This window comes from Colletes gigas, unplaced genomic scaffold (assembly GCF_013123115.1).
Source record: "Colletes gigas isolate AHSC1104 unplaced genomic scaffold, ASM1312311v1 Colletes_gigas_Sc00004, whole genome shotgun sequence".
In the NCBI taxonomy this organism is placed as follows: Eukaryota; Metazoa; Arthropoda; class Insecta; order Hymenoptera; family Colletidae; genus Colletes; species Colletes gigas.
In genome coordinates, this window is record NW_025106633.1 from 6115324 (window position 1) to 6131927 (window position 16604).

A 16604-nucleotide genomic window follows, 5' to 3' on the forward strand; every position below is an offset into this window, starting at 1 on the left:
ACGGAAAGTACTACGCGCGATTCGGAACATTCAGATGGCAATAATTAAAAATTACGTACCTCATTAGACGCGAAGCCTGACAACGCACGAAGGACGAGTGACGAGCGCCGAGCAGACTAGCCGTCAACCGAGGCGAAGGAACTTGGGCAGAGTGGAGTGGGGGGGGGGATGGTCCAACGTCTCGACTCTCGGTTCGTATTTCCCAGGGAAAAGTTAACCTTATATTTCGAATAACATTGATAATATATATATTTAGGATCTGTGGCTGTAAAATAAATACAGAAACTTTACTTTACGTCGTACGACACATACTCCCGCTAAATACTGTTCTAATCTATTACACGTCTGTACGGATTCGTTGTGTATTTTATCATACTTATTCAAAGTAATTTTATTTTTACCTCTGCTGACATTCGTAAACCAGGATCAGTGGTTCGAGATACTTGCGTTTTGGAAACTCAATCAGTGCGTGTTTACATCTTTAGCTGCCGGCCTCTCGACTTCACCTTGGAGCTGGGCTCACGAGAAACTGTGTTTTTACACGTCTACACGGTCATTGTCTGGCACGTTAATCCGTGTGGCACGAAAAAACTATTGCTGCTGACATCTGTGCCTGCACAACAGATTACCCAATGTTATCGACACAGAATCACGATTTGTGTATCCAATAACAGCTCGATATTCAATGTTCTAGCAGAGCCAATGAGCGGCTTGCATTCTGACGTCACAAGAATCTAACGATAATAAATCATTAAGTAATTAATTGTTTGTTTGATATCTTTCTGCATTTATTTTACAGCCGAAAATCCTAAATATATATATCATCAATGTTATTCGAAATATAAGGTTAACTTTTCCCTTGGAAATACGAACCGAGAGTCGAGACGTTGGACCATCCCCCCACTCCATTCCGCCCAAGTTCCTTCGCATCGGTTAACGGCTAGTCTGCTCGGCGCTCGTCACTCGTCCTTCGTGCGTTGTCAGGCTTCGCGTCTAATGAGGTACGTAATTTTTAATTATTGCCATCTGAATGTTCCGAATCGCGCGTAGTACTTTCCGTTACTCTTTGTTGATGCTTTCATGCAATATTAACACGAGTCTATTAGAAATTCAACCGGAATCGCGGAAAAAGTAGAATCAGTTACCCGCGATTTCTTACGTGTTTAATCGACATCAATTATGACACCTCTAAACGTAATTATCAATTCATAGACCATATTTCGGGTTCTGTCGATGTTTAATTAAGGTAAAGGAACATTTATTTGAACGCATTAGACCGTAATTTGTGTTTTATTGCTGTTCGAGACTTTGCTGCAATTCGACTCTAAGAGACGCTACCGGTACGCAATAGCCGCCATGTTAATGGACGCCACGCCATGTCAAAGGAATTTGAAATGCAATATTGGCAAAATTAATTTCATTATAACAAGTGAGTATATACCCATGTATGTCGACATACTTTTTTGTTTTTATCGATGAAATTTAATACTAAATCGATAAATAGACAGATCTGTGTGCTTACTGAATTATTTTTTATTTCTAACGCCATTTTCCTTTTTCTCTTTCAGAAATTTTAACGACCGCGCGCAATGCGGCCAGTAAATTCAGTGATTGTATCGTTTAGAGTTTCTTGTTTTTCGAAGCACAGAGGCTTCTGGTAGATTATCGTTTCGATTTTAGGGATTCGTGGAGTCGAGTCAGTGTGTATTACGTTCTCTTGAATTTTGTTCTGAGCACCGGTGCTCTCTTTCCTTTATGAAACGAGATAGTAGAGTCAGTCCATCACTGAACAGGAGTATTTGGCGATGCCCACGAGCAAAAATGTAAGTATCTTCGTACTTTGTTCCGAGTGCATTTAGAACAAAATTCTTCGTTTTAAATTTTGTTACATTAAATTTTTTATTGAAATTCAAAGCTCTATAATTTAACAAATAGGGTGTAATGTTTGCTGTGTCTTTTTACAGGATCTTAACATCCCATCAAGGTATCTACTTGCGGATCCAGATAACACCTTGGATGACTTCGTTGCTGACTTTGTTGCTGGCCTCGGAGATGACTTCTAGTGGACAACAACGTCGTCCGGGAATTTGCATTCAACGATTGGTGAGTTGCATGCCAATTTTTATTCCTCTGGTCCCCAATCACGTCGTAGGACAAAAAGGTCCGAATCGACGCTGGTGACCAGTTGTATACGTGCTATCTTTGACGGATACAGTGACTTGTACTTTTTTATTATTTAGTTCAGGCTAGGGCCTTCCTGTATCCCGCGTGTTTTAATATGTGCATGCAACTGAGTAATGTTAAAATATGAAAAGTAATTATAATGAAATTATATGTTTTTACTTTTTATTATATTTAATATAGAATGATGATTGTATTGATATTATTATATCAATACATGTATTGAATATTGATCGTTTTTTATATTTTTCTTATTTCATGTTAAAATATAATTCGATGAGTGTCTATGGAAGATACTACAGTCTTTTGTTAGTCGTTTAAAAATATGATGTTGCATTTCATATACAGGAAGGTATTTCGCGGCGGGTAGATTTCCAAGTCGAAGTCACATGCATTGTTTATTATTTTCATTTTTTAAATAAATCACTTTGACAACGAAATCGACCCGAGGGTAGCTAAATATTTTAATTAATAATTCAATAAATTCCCTTCAAAGAATTACCTTAAATTTCCAAAGTAATTTATTTTGTCATAAAGTCTTCTTTTCTAAATAATTAAATTTTGATTATAAAAATTTCTTCGATATTAACATTTTCCAATATTAATATATTCCAAATTTTTGGTCTTCGTTTATTACAAATAAAAGATCTTTTCATTGCAATTGTGAATAAGATATGAAAAAAAATTATATTATCTCGTTATTATTTACTAATCAGTCTTTCTAGTTGAGGATTTTCAGCATAATTTTCCGTGTTTGTTGCCCGAACTCATCCACGTGCCCAGGTGCTACGCGGATGAGCAAAGGCAATAAGCACGATGATTTAGACTGTAAAAGTAAGAACAATCTATGTGGGAGGCTGACAATGCTAGTGTATCGTGCGCGACGTATTTCCACATGTGTGTGTGTGGTTAGGCTGTGGAACTGCGTCGTTTCAAAAGTTCATTATTCTGTAATTCAGAATTTGGTAATACCAGATTCTTATTAATTATAATAGTAATTTCAAATTCTATTTATCTTTTATTTGGCAATATTTGATATTACATACGCGATAGTAATATCATATAATGCTTAATAGATTAACTTCTCGTTATATTTGATTAAAAACTATATTACAAATATTTTCAAACATTTTTATGGTGTACATATAGTAGACATACGCAATGGACGCTAGTTTTTGTCAGCTGATTTCAGCAAATGGTACGTACCTTAGAGTGTGAATGTTTGCAATGTTCGGGTATCGGAGGAACCTCGGGGCGTCCTCCCTAGTTTAGGCCGCGCCCGAACATTATGTATGAGAATCGTGGAGTGTTTGTTTGTGAGAATGCGTTTTGCAAATTTTTAAATATAGGGTTAGGTAGGTAGGTCACTTAACTTCTGGTACGCGTGTGTTAGATCTAAGTAGGTAGGGTCAGGGCAGGGCTGTCCACAGTCTTTTCTCGGGTAGGCGCGTTTTCGCGTGGCAGTCCTGTAACCTATAGTTCGATTCGAGAGTGGAAAAGTTGGCCGATCCAAACGGTTTGTACCGTTTGTTTTGGTGTTATTTTCCATTCTTGGAATCGCCGCGACTTTAAAGTCGTTCTTCGCGTTCGCGGTCGTGTGTAGACCCCCTCGAAACGCTCGTCCCGCTCGAGTTTCTTCACACCAGTTCCGATAACAATTCGTAGAATTGTTGGAAGACTGTGTATTGCACGGAATCTCGAGCCTAGTATTAAGTTTCAGGTTTCGGCAGGACCGCCGAAGAAAGAAAAGACTCGATGAAGTCGAAGAGGCCCTGACAAACTGTCGCAAGAGTGGGCTGCAACGAATGGTTCTTCATCTTCATCTTCGGATGAGAATGGAGAATCATTATTTGATTCTATTGTGTCACTGTATTCGTCTGTAATTGTAGTAGTAGTAGTAGTATGTGCTGTAGTAATTGTAGTTTTCCAGATGGTACTTGTACCACAACGATCAGCTGTTTCGGACAAATCGCAATTTGCATTAGTGTTGCGATGAATACAAATATATCATGATTAACGTTAGAGTTGCGGATAATATTGTCGCATTTTCTTTCAGAGTAGTGTAGCGAACAAGAACTGATAACGGTTTGCCATTAGCGTTGCGAAGTACGAATTATTCGCGTTTATTTGCCTAGTCAATGATGCAAATTAATTGCATAAATTGTATAGTTTCATTTAGGGTTGCGAACAATCAGAGCTTTTCGCGTTTCTTTTCCAGGGTAGAGTTGCGTATAAACATTAATCTCGGTTTGCAGAATATTAGTCGCTTTGCTAGTTGTAAATAGTATGAATTTGATCGCGAGTATTTTTAGTGTTGCGATTATGTTTTTCGCGTTCGTTTTCAGGGTAGGGTCCAGGAATCGCGAAGCAGCTGCATTAGCTGCATCAGCTGTGGTTCTTCATAGCCTGGGTCGACTGTTCCTAATTATTAATCGCGACTTAATTCCACCGACTAAGTTTTCAATTCCACCTGTTAATCGATCGATGCTCGATTCTACTCCATATAGCTTCAGATCGTAAAAAAACAAAAGGATTCCTCTAATTTCATTTCCCACCATAATACGCGCTATGGTCGTTTTCTATAGCCCGTTGGTAATGTTGCGAGTGACATGGAAATGGTAAGGGGGCTTTAGAGTCCCATAAAAATGGGCTAAAAAATATATTGTTCGTAAGTTCTACTCGTACAACTCGACTGTGGTATCATTTTCGATAGGATTAAAAATAAATGAGGAGCGACTGTGTCGATGAAGTAGGGTGTTTGAAAAAAATACCGTTTGTTGTTAAGAGGAGAATCATGTTATCGACTTACAGGGGAAACTTATTAATGAATAGTAAAGTAGAAGGTTAAGAATTTTCACACACCAGGTATACTACATCGGCGATCGTATACCTCGTCTGTGGAATTTCTTTCGGCTATGACGGTAATAAAAGACCCAAAAAGTACTTTTTGTCTCGTCTGTTAGAGGACATAGGGAGACCAAATGTTCTATTTTGCTATAATTCAAAAAATAATTAATTTTAACTTTTCTCGGACGTTTTCATGTCTGTGCTTATGGTTCTATTCAAGTATCTATCTGTATAATATAATTACAATAAGTATTAATTCGAGGAAGATAATATAGAAATTGAACTACCTTAACGATTTATGGGTTTGACGATCATGTGTGTTACTTTGAAATACATTTTTAAAATAAATAAAATACTTACTTGATGTTGATTAGTTTAGCATAATCATGAAAATTTGCCAGTAGTCCAGATCTTTGCTGGATAGAACAGTGAAAAGCAAATGGAAGATCGGAAAGGGTGAGATAGCTATGGCGCGAGAGGGATAAATGGAAGGGAACGAAAAGTTAAGGAATAGGGGTAAGCGGACAGGGACTAGACTCTTTCACTTAACGCTAAACATCTTAACTACCAATTAATTGGACGAAATTAATTTAATCTGCTGCAATACAAGCTGAGGAGATCCGTCCTGCGGCGTGCAAGCTCCCTTGACGTATAACTCGCGTGCTCTGTTTGCTCTACGTAGGATCGAACTTGTTAAATTTGTGGCTTTCCAAAAAATCTTTACCTTTTGCTTAAAATAAACAGAAATATGAATTGATTTTAGCTTGACGAATTCTGACGCGTGTTATTCTTGGTTTTCGCGAGACCGCTAAGAATAAACAAAAAAACAAGTAGTACGTCTCTTACCCTCGAGATCAGTAGCTGCGGTATCGATTTCCTATAAAGAATAAGTTCCAAAAAAAAGGAAAAAATGGGAACAGTACCTGTCAAGATGAGGTCTTGTGTGATTGTCGGAAAATTGATTTTACTAACTATATAATATTGTAGCGTATAAAAATGAGAGATACGCCCAAAGTAGAATCTCCTTTGTTCGAAACTTTGCTACGTTCTTTGTAGCCATTTATTGAACTATATATAAAATTTATTCTTTCAATATTAGCAGACTATCAATCGAAAAATTTCTGTACGTTATTTGATTTTCTGACAAGAAACACACCAAGTTCTAAACTTCCATTTTGTGTAATATCAAGAAGAGTGAAAATTAAATAGGAATTTAATACCATGTGAGGAAGAATTGCTTCAGAATAACTGTTCTAATTTTTTCCAATTAATCAAATCTCATTATTTCGTTGGGTTACGTAACACGTGACAGATACTATTGAATGCCTTTTTAATACCTATACCTTGCATTTTGTTTACGAATCGACACGAATCTGGACAATGTTTGCAATTATTAGAGTTACATTATTCATTCGACACGTTCCAACGTTTAATAGAATTTCTTTTTTACGTACTTACCCGAGAAATGAGAGTATGCTGGAATTGATTTTTACAGTTTGGCATTAGCAAGCATTAATTTCTCATTTTCATGCGTGACCCACGCATACAGAATGCGTTCCATTAATTCCTACTAATACACGATCTCCAGGATAAAAGAATCAAAGTTATTAAACCCATTTTTTGTCCCATTTGACCCGGATTTCATCCCTCAAAAAGTGAATATAGTTCATTTAAATTATTCGATAGGAAATGTTTTGGAATTTTCGTATTAAAACCATTCTTTTTAATAAAAATTTATTTAATATCTTAAACATTTGTGAACGATGTTCGTTTACACGACCGAGTGCTAATAAAATGGAACAAATTTAAATTTAATCAAGGTTGGTTTTGTGAAATCGCCAACATTTTGTAAAAATTCGTCTTCGATCTATACGAATGCCCAAATAAATAAATATGAAAAAATGTATTCTACGAAATTGCGACCAAAACATTTGCTCTTATCAGCACGAGGGTGTAAAACGAACGGTAAACGAGGTTAATGCTCGAGTAATGATGGATTTAAGACGGCCTTCTCCTGTATTTTTTCTTAGAGGGAAAACGAAGGGAAATCCCTGGGCCCTTCGAAGATATAGTGTATATTAAAAGACGTTTCTGGGAGCCGTTATAGGGGATGCACAGATACGGCCGATCATACGAATGACCACATTTTTGGGAGTGGGATTTCGACGGGAAACCAGTTCACTTTCGTTTTCTGTTCGGGGATCATCGAGGTCAGTTCTGTAACTTTACGACCGACGATAGACCAACAAATACGGCGTGCCGATAACGTGTTGTTCGAAGTGTCTTGAAATAGTAAATAAGGATTCCCAGCCTGAACTTTATTAGGTAGAGAATCGAAAGTCTTGGCTGGTTTTTGAACTGTGACTTATTTCATCAATTGTATCGTATTATCTGGATCGAAGATATCGGTCGTCTACAAGAAAATCTTTGTAACAGTAATTACGATCAAAATTAACGAGAACGAATCTATATGAATTCGATGGAAGATAGCATAAAGATTTTATTATACATCTTAATGGAATAGCAAAGTATTTCCATTTGAATACTTCCAAAAATAACGATGCAGTGACCGAAACAATTATTAGAGAATAATAATTGTTTTGGACGTTGAAAGTATATTCAATGCCGTGAAACGGGTACATAAATATCATGGCGAAAAATCTCATCTGACCCAGACTTACCAACGAATAATAAATGGATGAGTTTATATCTGTCAAAAAGGCACTTAAGCAATACTAATTTCGGACGATGGAATAAATGTAGTGTAACCAAGATCTGATCGACTAAACGAGTCATGATTGACACAATACCCTATGAAAGTGTGTAAAAGTCTCCAGATACTCCACAATAAAGTAGCCTCACGATAATTCGCTTAAATATTCGTTCGATATATTCGCGAGACAAAAGTCTCGCGTACGTTCGAGCCACCCTCGTGGTGAAAATTTACTCGAGTCATCCCTGGCATCGAGAACGCGCGAATAGCTCAGCGAAAGCTACCAAAACCCAGGCAGTTCCTCAGTTTCGAATATTCCATTGCACCGAGTCGGACGGGAGCATTATTTTTACAAATCTAGTCCTTGCTCCTCGATCCGTCGTCGACGGCTTTCAAGGATACGCGAGTTACTCCGCGCGGTACAAGGAATACGGAGACGCGGAAAGGAAGCCCGGAATTCTTGGATTCGAGCCGTATCCACGGTCGCGGGCTCGTACATAGTCGTGCTCTACGCTTTCTGTCGCTCCTCTATTCGTTCCCGACGCTTCGTACAACGGGAAGGGGGTTATTCTCTCGGGGGTAGGTGAGATCGCGAGGTGAGATGCGGAGGCGGCAGGGGGATGGCTCGGGGAAGGGAAGAGACTCGTGGCGGTCGAAGGGAGAACGAAACAGACGGGGAGGCCGAGAGAAAGGATAGCGAGAAGAGGCATTGCGAGAGAGAAACGCCATGTTGCGAGAGAGTAAAGTATCGAGTAAGAGGCAGAGGGGAACGGAGGAAGGTGTAGGTCGAATGGAGCGAGAAAGGAGAGGTTGGCAAGGGTGCGCGAGGGGTAGTGCAGTTTCGTGTTGGCATTACTCTTGATTTCCGTGGTGACGTCGCTACCTCGCCTGGCCTTTCCCACCCTCTGCTGCCTGCTCATTCTCCTCCCGATTCCTCCGTGTCTTGTGTTTTGCCGTTTCTACGCGGAGCTCGACCGCCCACCCCGTCGCGATACGGAGAAAGACCAGCCCGGACTATCCGGCAAAGATAGATCTTTCCGAGCCACCCCCATACCTATATCGGTCCAGCCACCAACGGAACACAACACAGCCCTTGGTTTCCTCGCCGCGGAAAAACCCCTATGCACCGGCCATTATATATCACGCTCGAGAACATCCCCGGGCCTTCCGATACCACGTTACACGGTGGATAATAAAATATTAAGGGACACCCCAACCGGGATGGTTCTAAGTGGCCTCTAACCTCGCGAGGACCTAACCGGATAAATGACGGATAATGAACGGGATGTTACGCGGGAAGTCGGCGGCGATCTTGGAGACTTCGATGACGATTAATCGATCGATCGAGCAGGGTTATTATAACTAGGGATGGGACTTTTTGTTAGGTTTTTATTTTTTATTTATTTACAAAAAATTGTTGCTCTGTTCGTGTAATCGATAATGCAACACGTCACAGGCGTGATACATCGCCTCTAGATATGGAATCCATTATACTAAAAATTCACAATTATTTCTCAGTGTACACAATTAGACCCGAGACCCTGAAAGAATTCTGTACTGAAGCAGACGTTCAATATAGGCAGCTATTTTATCATTCAAAGACTTATCGGTTGAGTTTATTTCGGGCTACCGAACGTATTCTATTTCCCAAGTATTAAGAAACCACCCTTATTAATAGGGGTGGTCTTGTTTTTCGTCCATTACACTAAGAATATTTTACATATAGGAATAGAAATATTGGAAATACACAAGAATTCTATTATTGAAACAATAAAAATACTCAATATTATCGTAAAAATCTTGGAAGAAAGAGAAGTGAACAATTTCTGGTTTTGTGAATATTGATTACGGATATTGGAAGTCTATCCGATACTATGCAACAAGTAAATACATAACGATAAATCTAATTTAACAGATAAATTTAATATATTAGATAAATCTAATATAATTCGAACCTAAGCAGATAAATTACGGGTAATGAACAGGTACAAGCTCGAATGTCGTGTCGATCTGGAGAGTTTGATGATCAGGAACTGATCGATAGGGCCTGGTGGTTTTGAGAGAGACACTTTAACGATAGCAAACCAGAAATCCTGTGTTACTAATTTCGAACGTTGCAAGTATATTCAGTACTTTGAAACGGATTCGAGTGCACCATGGTGTTAAAATTAGTCTAGCTCAGACTTAATCAATTAAACGCGAGATAACGAACAGTTCATCTGTTTAGAGAATTTAGAGAAGCGGTGTGAGAGTCTAGGTATTTTGTTGATACTGAGTTTAGATATTAGAAGTATGTACAGTGAAAACTCGATAAATGTCGCTACTCCGGGTCCGGTCAGCAACACTTACGGAATAGGAGAATCGTCTTTCGAATTTGATTGTAGTTTGCCGACGCTTCGAACGTAGAAAGAGTCAGTAGCTAAAGAAGAAAGAGGGACTGAAACTCGGATTTATCGCCCCAGTTTAAATATCCGCGTCAGTGTGACCACACTACTGCACAGAAGAAAGTTTTTTATTTTTTACTTTTTGTTAATAAAAATTTCACTATCATGTTGGGTAGATTTCTCTGATTAAAATGAGGCTAAACACGATATAAATCGGTCAATATTTGGTAGCATAATATTGAATTAAATATTGTACTTGCGAGTCTTTCTCTCTTTATTTATCCTTCTTGTGCTGTCCTTTTCTATGCTCGGAAATATCAAAGAACGACGCATCGAGGTGCTGGCTACATTTATCGAACGGGAGGTAGCTATTTTCAAACGGAACGGTTCCACCGTTTCGTAAGTGATCAAAAACTGCAACACTTATGAAATAGGGGGTTTCGTTAGCTACCACTGTTCGATAAATGTACCAATCCACTGACCTTGCGAAGATACGAGTACACAATATTTAATTCAATATTATGGTAACAAATATTGGCCAATTTATATCGTGTTTAGTCTCATTTTAATTAGAAAAATCTTCCCCACATGATAGTAAAATTTTTATTAAAAAAAAGTAAAAAATAAAAAACTTTCTTCTTGTACAGTAGTGTGGTCACACTGACAGGGACATTTAAACTAAGGTGACGAAGGCAATAAAGATTTTTAAAGAAAGCCGCTACGTCTCCGGTTACACTTCGCCTCACTGGTTCAAGGGGGATCCCCCTAGTGGTGGGGATAAAAATGTATCATTTATGGAACAGCTCTTAAGGACATTTATCGAGTTTTCACTGTATATTCGGAACTATGGAACGCGTACGAGAATATCTAAGTGATAAATTTAGTCTAACCCAAACCTAATCGACTAAATGTGAGATAATGAACTACTGCTTGGATGTTGCATCGGTTGAAAGAGGTTGATGACGAAAATTGATCGACAGGGTAATTTTAAAAGAGCAATTGTTCCGATAAGTGCCTGTCTTGTGAGGAATGAGATGTACAATATCTTCTTTGCCATTGCATTCACAACAAAAATGTATATGACAAAACCGATTGGATAACAAATTTTGAAACTTTTCTGTTTCCTGCCAATTCTCGATAGGATAGATAATAACCGAGATATATACGCTTTCTATCGTCAATACCTTGCGAGGCATCAATAAAGTCTCGTTTATTAGTGCCTTAACAAATGGAACGAAAATATTTAGTAGTATAACAGGAAGCGCTAAAATAAGTCCTGCATTTTATCCCAGACGTCGTGTTCGAATGGCCGTTAATAATTCTGTCGATATTCGTTCGGATCGACGAAAACGGGACGCCCTGTGTAGGATATTTAATTTTCTGTATTGAACGTTCGACGAGATATTTCCTTTGGCCAGACGTCGTCTTCTGGATCCATTTCTAAGGAGAAGGCGGAAAAAAGGGGATTCGCCTATGCAAGCCGCTCGGAGGTAAACTCAAAGAGTGGTCGCTACCTGTTTCGCCTCGGAGGCGCTATCTCTTATCCTGGCTTCGTCGTTAGTTTTCTTAACGTCGACGGAAAAGGCGGGTGCGTGTTACGAAGCCTCTTTATTTGTCCAGCGTGCACGTATCTCTCGCCTTCCCGTTTTCAACCCCTTCCGTCTCTTGGTAACTGATTTACGTTCGCGACGAGCGTCGCGATCGCGATCCTTAGGAAATGTCTCGGGCGCAGGATAATAGGCGACAGCCATTTTTTCCACAAAATATTTTTTCCGTCATTCGTAATCGATAGTTTTAAATACTTTATACATTGTATAAAATAACCGTTTAACATGAAAATCGACGCGTCATAAATATGTGATTTTTTATAAAAATTAAGCATTCCTAAAGTAAAGTAACCAAGGACAAAATAGTAAACAATTAATGTATCAACGTATTGAAATAATATGCAAAGATTCGATATCTATTTTTTTGGTATAAGATTTAAGTTCAAGTACCCTACCGGTGGATGACTATTTTTGAATCCTTGAAAATCGCGGGTATTTACGGTGACATTTACACAGACGCGGTCGGGGTTTCTTGATTCTTTAAGTGCTTTCATGGGCAACGATCTGTAGATTGTCCTTCAAATTAAATTAAACTACTTCCTGTTTATCGGTCGCCAGCTTGATATTGCATTTGATGGAACAGTTCGCTCTTATACAGAATGCATCGTGTATACTGGTTGCCTGGAACGCTCGATGGCCAGGCTAATGTGACGTTTGGTACAATAAATTTGATATATTAATTGTTACATGCCGAAAGAAACGACGCGGTCAAGAAACGTGTGGCGTTTTAATCATTCGTGGGTACGAATTTAATTGGTCGATGGCAGCGAAATCTTGATGAACGAATACGTAGAAGGAATTCAATTTCTTTTCTTTTGCGACTACGTATAAATTGAATAATTCGTATATTGTTTTATAGTAGATAGCTTGGAACGCGTATATTTCCCGACAGGTATGTTCAATTAGAATCGAAATGCAGAATGGCCTGCACATCAATCTTTGCTTTTGGCATTTGTCTGATGTTACCGTTATTAGCGACGGATGATACTTAAGTTCGGAATAAATGGAAATATCTAATTTATAGAAAAAACGTATCCGGCCGTTCCAGTGTCATTCGTAAAGAATCGATTCATCAGCAGATTTGGCACTTTTCTGATCCCAGTTACATTTGTCGGCACGTTAAAATTTATATAAGTTATAACAAATTTGTTTTATAATATTAAACGTATCGTAAATATTGGTAGAACACGAATCTGGGGAAAAATGTAACATTATCACTAAAGAATAAATAAAATAATGAATAGTATACGGTTTTAGCAATTTGTAACATCGATTTGAATAATTTTCGAAGGCAAATATCAACGGTATCGTCAATAATAATCTGCTGTAAAATAATTTCAATTTGCTCAAAGTTTACCAGCCAAAAAGTAAAGACATCACATTGTCGTCCACAAAGTTACAACTTTTATTCACTCGCGGTTCACCGACCAATAGTACACGGTAGTTTTCACAAGCGTATCAAACTTTCAAGCGCATGCAACATCCGTAATTGATCCAAGTAAGATGCTTCCAACAAATTTCACTCTGCAACACCAAGGATATCACAAGTACTTGAAACGAACTACCACGATAATGCTTAAACTGAATACTGCATTTATAAACACTGTCTGCTGCAAAATTTCAACTTGTATTTGCTCAAGGTTTACCGAACGTATATCTTCCGCAAGCATGCTAAACTTCCACGCGGGAGCAACGTCTCCAATTGATTTAGGGTAGTTGCTGTTCGGAGATTTTGTTACGCAGTCTCAACAACCTTAAACGCAGCATTTTTAATCGCTGTCAAAAATTAGAATTTTATTATTAAATTTCGATATGCCCCGGCTTTTTGCATTTCCCCGTGTTTTGAAATGCCTTGAGTTAAAAAATGTGCCAATTTATGTACACACAGAAATACAAAAATCAATATGTTGGTCTCCGTTGTGCTTTATATTTCAGGAATAGTTTGTCAGAAAATCAGGATAATTGGTATAATTGAATTACACTTCTGAACAAAATTAACTATATTTTCTCGTTATTAATTTTATTAATTTTAGGTATACATATGTGTAACGTTAGACTAACCGTACTTACTATGATTTAATACTCGAAACAAAGGGGTATAACACGTAATAATGAAACACGTAATTATCGTTAAAATTTTGCTTCAATTATTAGATATTAATCTCGGTATTCGGTATTTGATGCAGTTCAGAATAATACGTTGAACTATAAGTTATCTATTGTATAAACAATGCAGGTATATATTTTCACATATATTTTAAAACTTCTCGTCCAAATGGAATGCATTACCATCAGTCACGCAGATGTCGTTACAGTTCGACGAAAGCTAGCAAAACTATAATACCCTTAAAATATTTCTTGTAGAATCATAGACCAAAGGAGAAGAAAATATTTTCTCAATATCTATGAGTATTTTTAAATACAAATTATCATATATGTATACGCGATCAAAGTAATAATAATAAACATGGACAAAAATACAAATATTTTTTTGTAGCTTTCAAATAGTTTGAAGATGAAAGGGTAAAGTATAATTTATTGTTTTTGTTTAGTTTCTAGAATCTGGGTTTTTTTTTAATTTGGAGCGCCGGATTTCATGTGGCGAGGTTTGGATGAGACTTTGTTTTCCGAATTAGTCGAACTTAAATAGGTTTTTAAACAGCATCGCGTGGGATTTTTAACCCAATTCCGAACTTGAATCATTTAGTTTTAGTCAATTCAAAGTAACTTGGAGACATGTAAAATTAACGAGATTAGAATCTAAAAATACCTAAAGTGGGGAATATTAATTTTATTAAATCAGTGAGTTTAAAATATTAATTTCACGAATTTTTTACTTCGACCTTTCTATCAATTTTTCGTATATTGAACATAAAAATGAGGGAACTGCTCCGAGCTATTGGTACTAAAAAGTAGTGGTGTTTCGTGAGACTTTGCCGGAGAAAAATGGCGGCACCTTGAAAAAAATCGAGGCACTTGCGTCGCGAAGTCGAATTCCATAGAGCAAAAATCTATCTATAGTTCGCGGGGCCTAATCGAAAAGCCGATCAGGGTAGGTCGAACGCGGAACATCGTGGAACACAAGGGGCGAAAGGATGCCAATGGTGGGGTTGAGAGGGGTTTGGATCGGCGTACAATATAGCCTCGCGATTGCCCAGTAAATATCGGGGCGAGGTTATAGCCGGCTCCGCGGCCCGTAAACCAAGACATTAAATTTTATAATATTGCGTCCCGTCTCGCTCCCGTCCCTCCTCGACATCGCCCCCCTCCCCCTCCCCCAGCACCCTCTCGCGCGCTCGCGCGCTCACCGTGCTTTTATTGGCTATTTACAGAGGAAATGGCCTCTAAATTAACTGCAGACTACCGGATTGCTACCTATATCGAGCGGGCTCGTATAACGCCTCGCTGCTCCCGCCCGTTAAGATCAAAATCGAAATGACAGACCGGCGACGATTAATTTCGCGGGCCAAAATGGAGGCGCGATACTCGCATCGACGCGCGGAACCGCGCCAGAGATCGTCTCGAGAAGGTGTCTCGCGCGAAAGATGAAGGAGAATCGTTATCGAGGACGAAGGGTTTTGGTTTAATCGGGCTGAGAAATTTTTTATTGATCACTTTATACAATTTTCGAGGTCTATCGGGGGTGTCTTTAACGAACTCGTTGGGGTGAAACTTTTCTTGCGAGCAGTGAGACTCATATTGCTTTTAACGATATAGATGTATTGTTTCTACAGGTATAGACTCTACATTAATGAAATAGTAATTTCAGATAACTCTGGAGTAGTGGTCCACAACTATTCTTTTTTTTTTGTAACGAAGCTAGTGGACTTCTGTCTCGCGTCATTCTTTCGTTTCATGAACGAATATTTAAGGATACGTTGAACTTTGATTCAGTTTCAAAACCAAGATTTTATTTTAAGTTAACATTTTAGTCAACCTTTGCAATTTATTTTTGTACATAGAATTTTCCTTCCCTTCGTGTCACTCGTTGCAGGACAAACTATAAACGTTGTAGTACTATTCGAAATAACTGTTTTGTCGTTGAAGTAGGATTCGACGGAAGTACGAGCAATCACTGCTTAAATATTTATTTATTATAAAGGCAGGTTTCTCCATTATCTTCGGGCGTCAATACCTAGGATCGACGTTGCGTCGAGAGGCTGGGATCCTCCTTTAATTGCACCGTGAATTCTTTATCATCTGGTTAGAAGAAAATTCACGAGGTTTAGGTTTTCCGCCGGTAGCGACCTTAAAGAATCTTCATCAAACTTTCACGGCAAGTAACAAGTTTGATATTGTTGGTTGAGATGCCTCTTGAATCTATAGTGCCCATCAAACGTGAGAGGTGTAGACAGGTGTATCGAATATGTTGGGTATTATAATTTGACATCATGCTGGGCGTGTACACGAAATATATGATTTTCTTTAAAGGTAGATCTTTTCTCTATCTCGTAAAAAATACTAGAAAAAATCTGGTTTCAATAATTTGTGATAAAAGGTAACGTTATTTGATGAAAAGGTGTTGTTTTAATGTAAGTTTGGAAACTTTTATCACGGAACGCGTGTAGTCGTGGTCCCGTCGTTTATCTTCGGGACGCGACACGTAGAGCATAAATTTACAAACGGGCCGCGAAGTTTTCATCAAGAATATCGGACCTGACAACGCGGTGCCAAATAAATTTCATATCTCAATTAGTTTTTGGGCCACGCGCCGTCACGTGGCCCGCCGTTGGCCCCGGTTGCTCGCCCCATTTTCTCCCTTCTTCGTCGCCCGTGGGCAGGGGCGTAATTCAAACGCAAATATATTAAGTGTTGTCTACGCCAAGGTTCTGTTTAGGGTGTCCGTTCCGTTTAGCCTGATAAGCAGTCGTT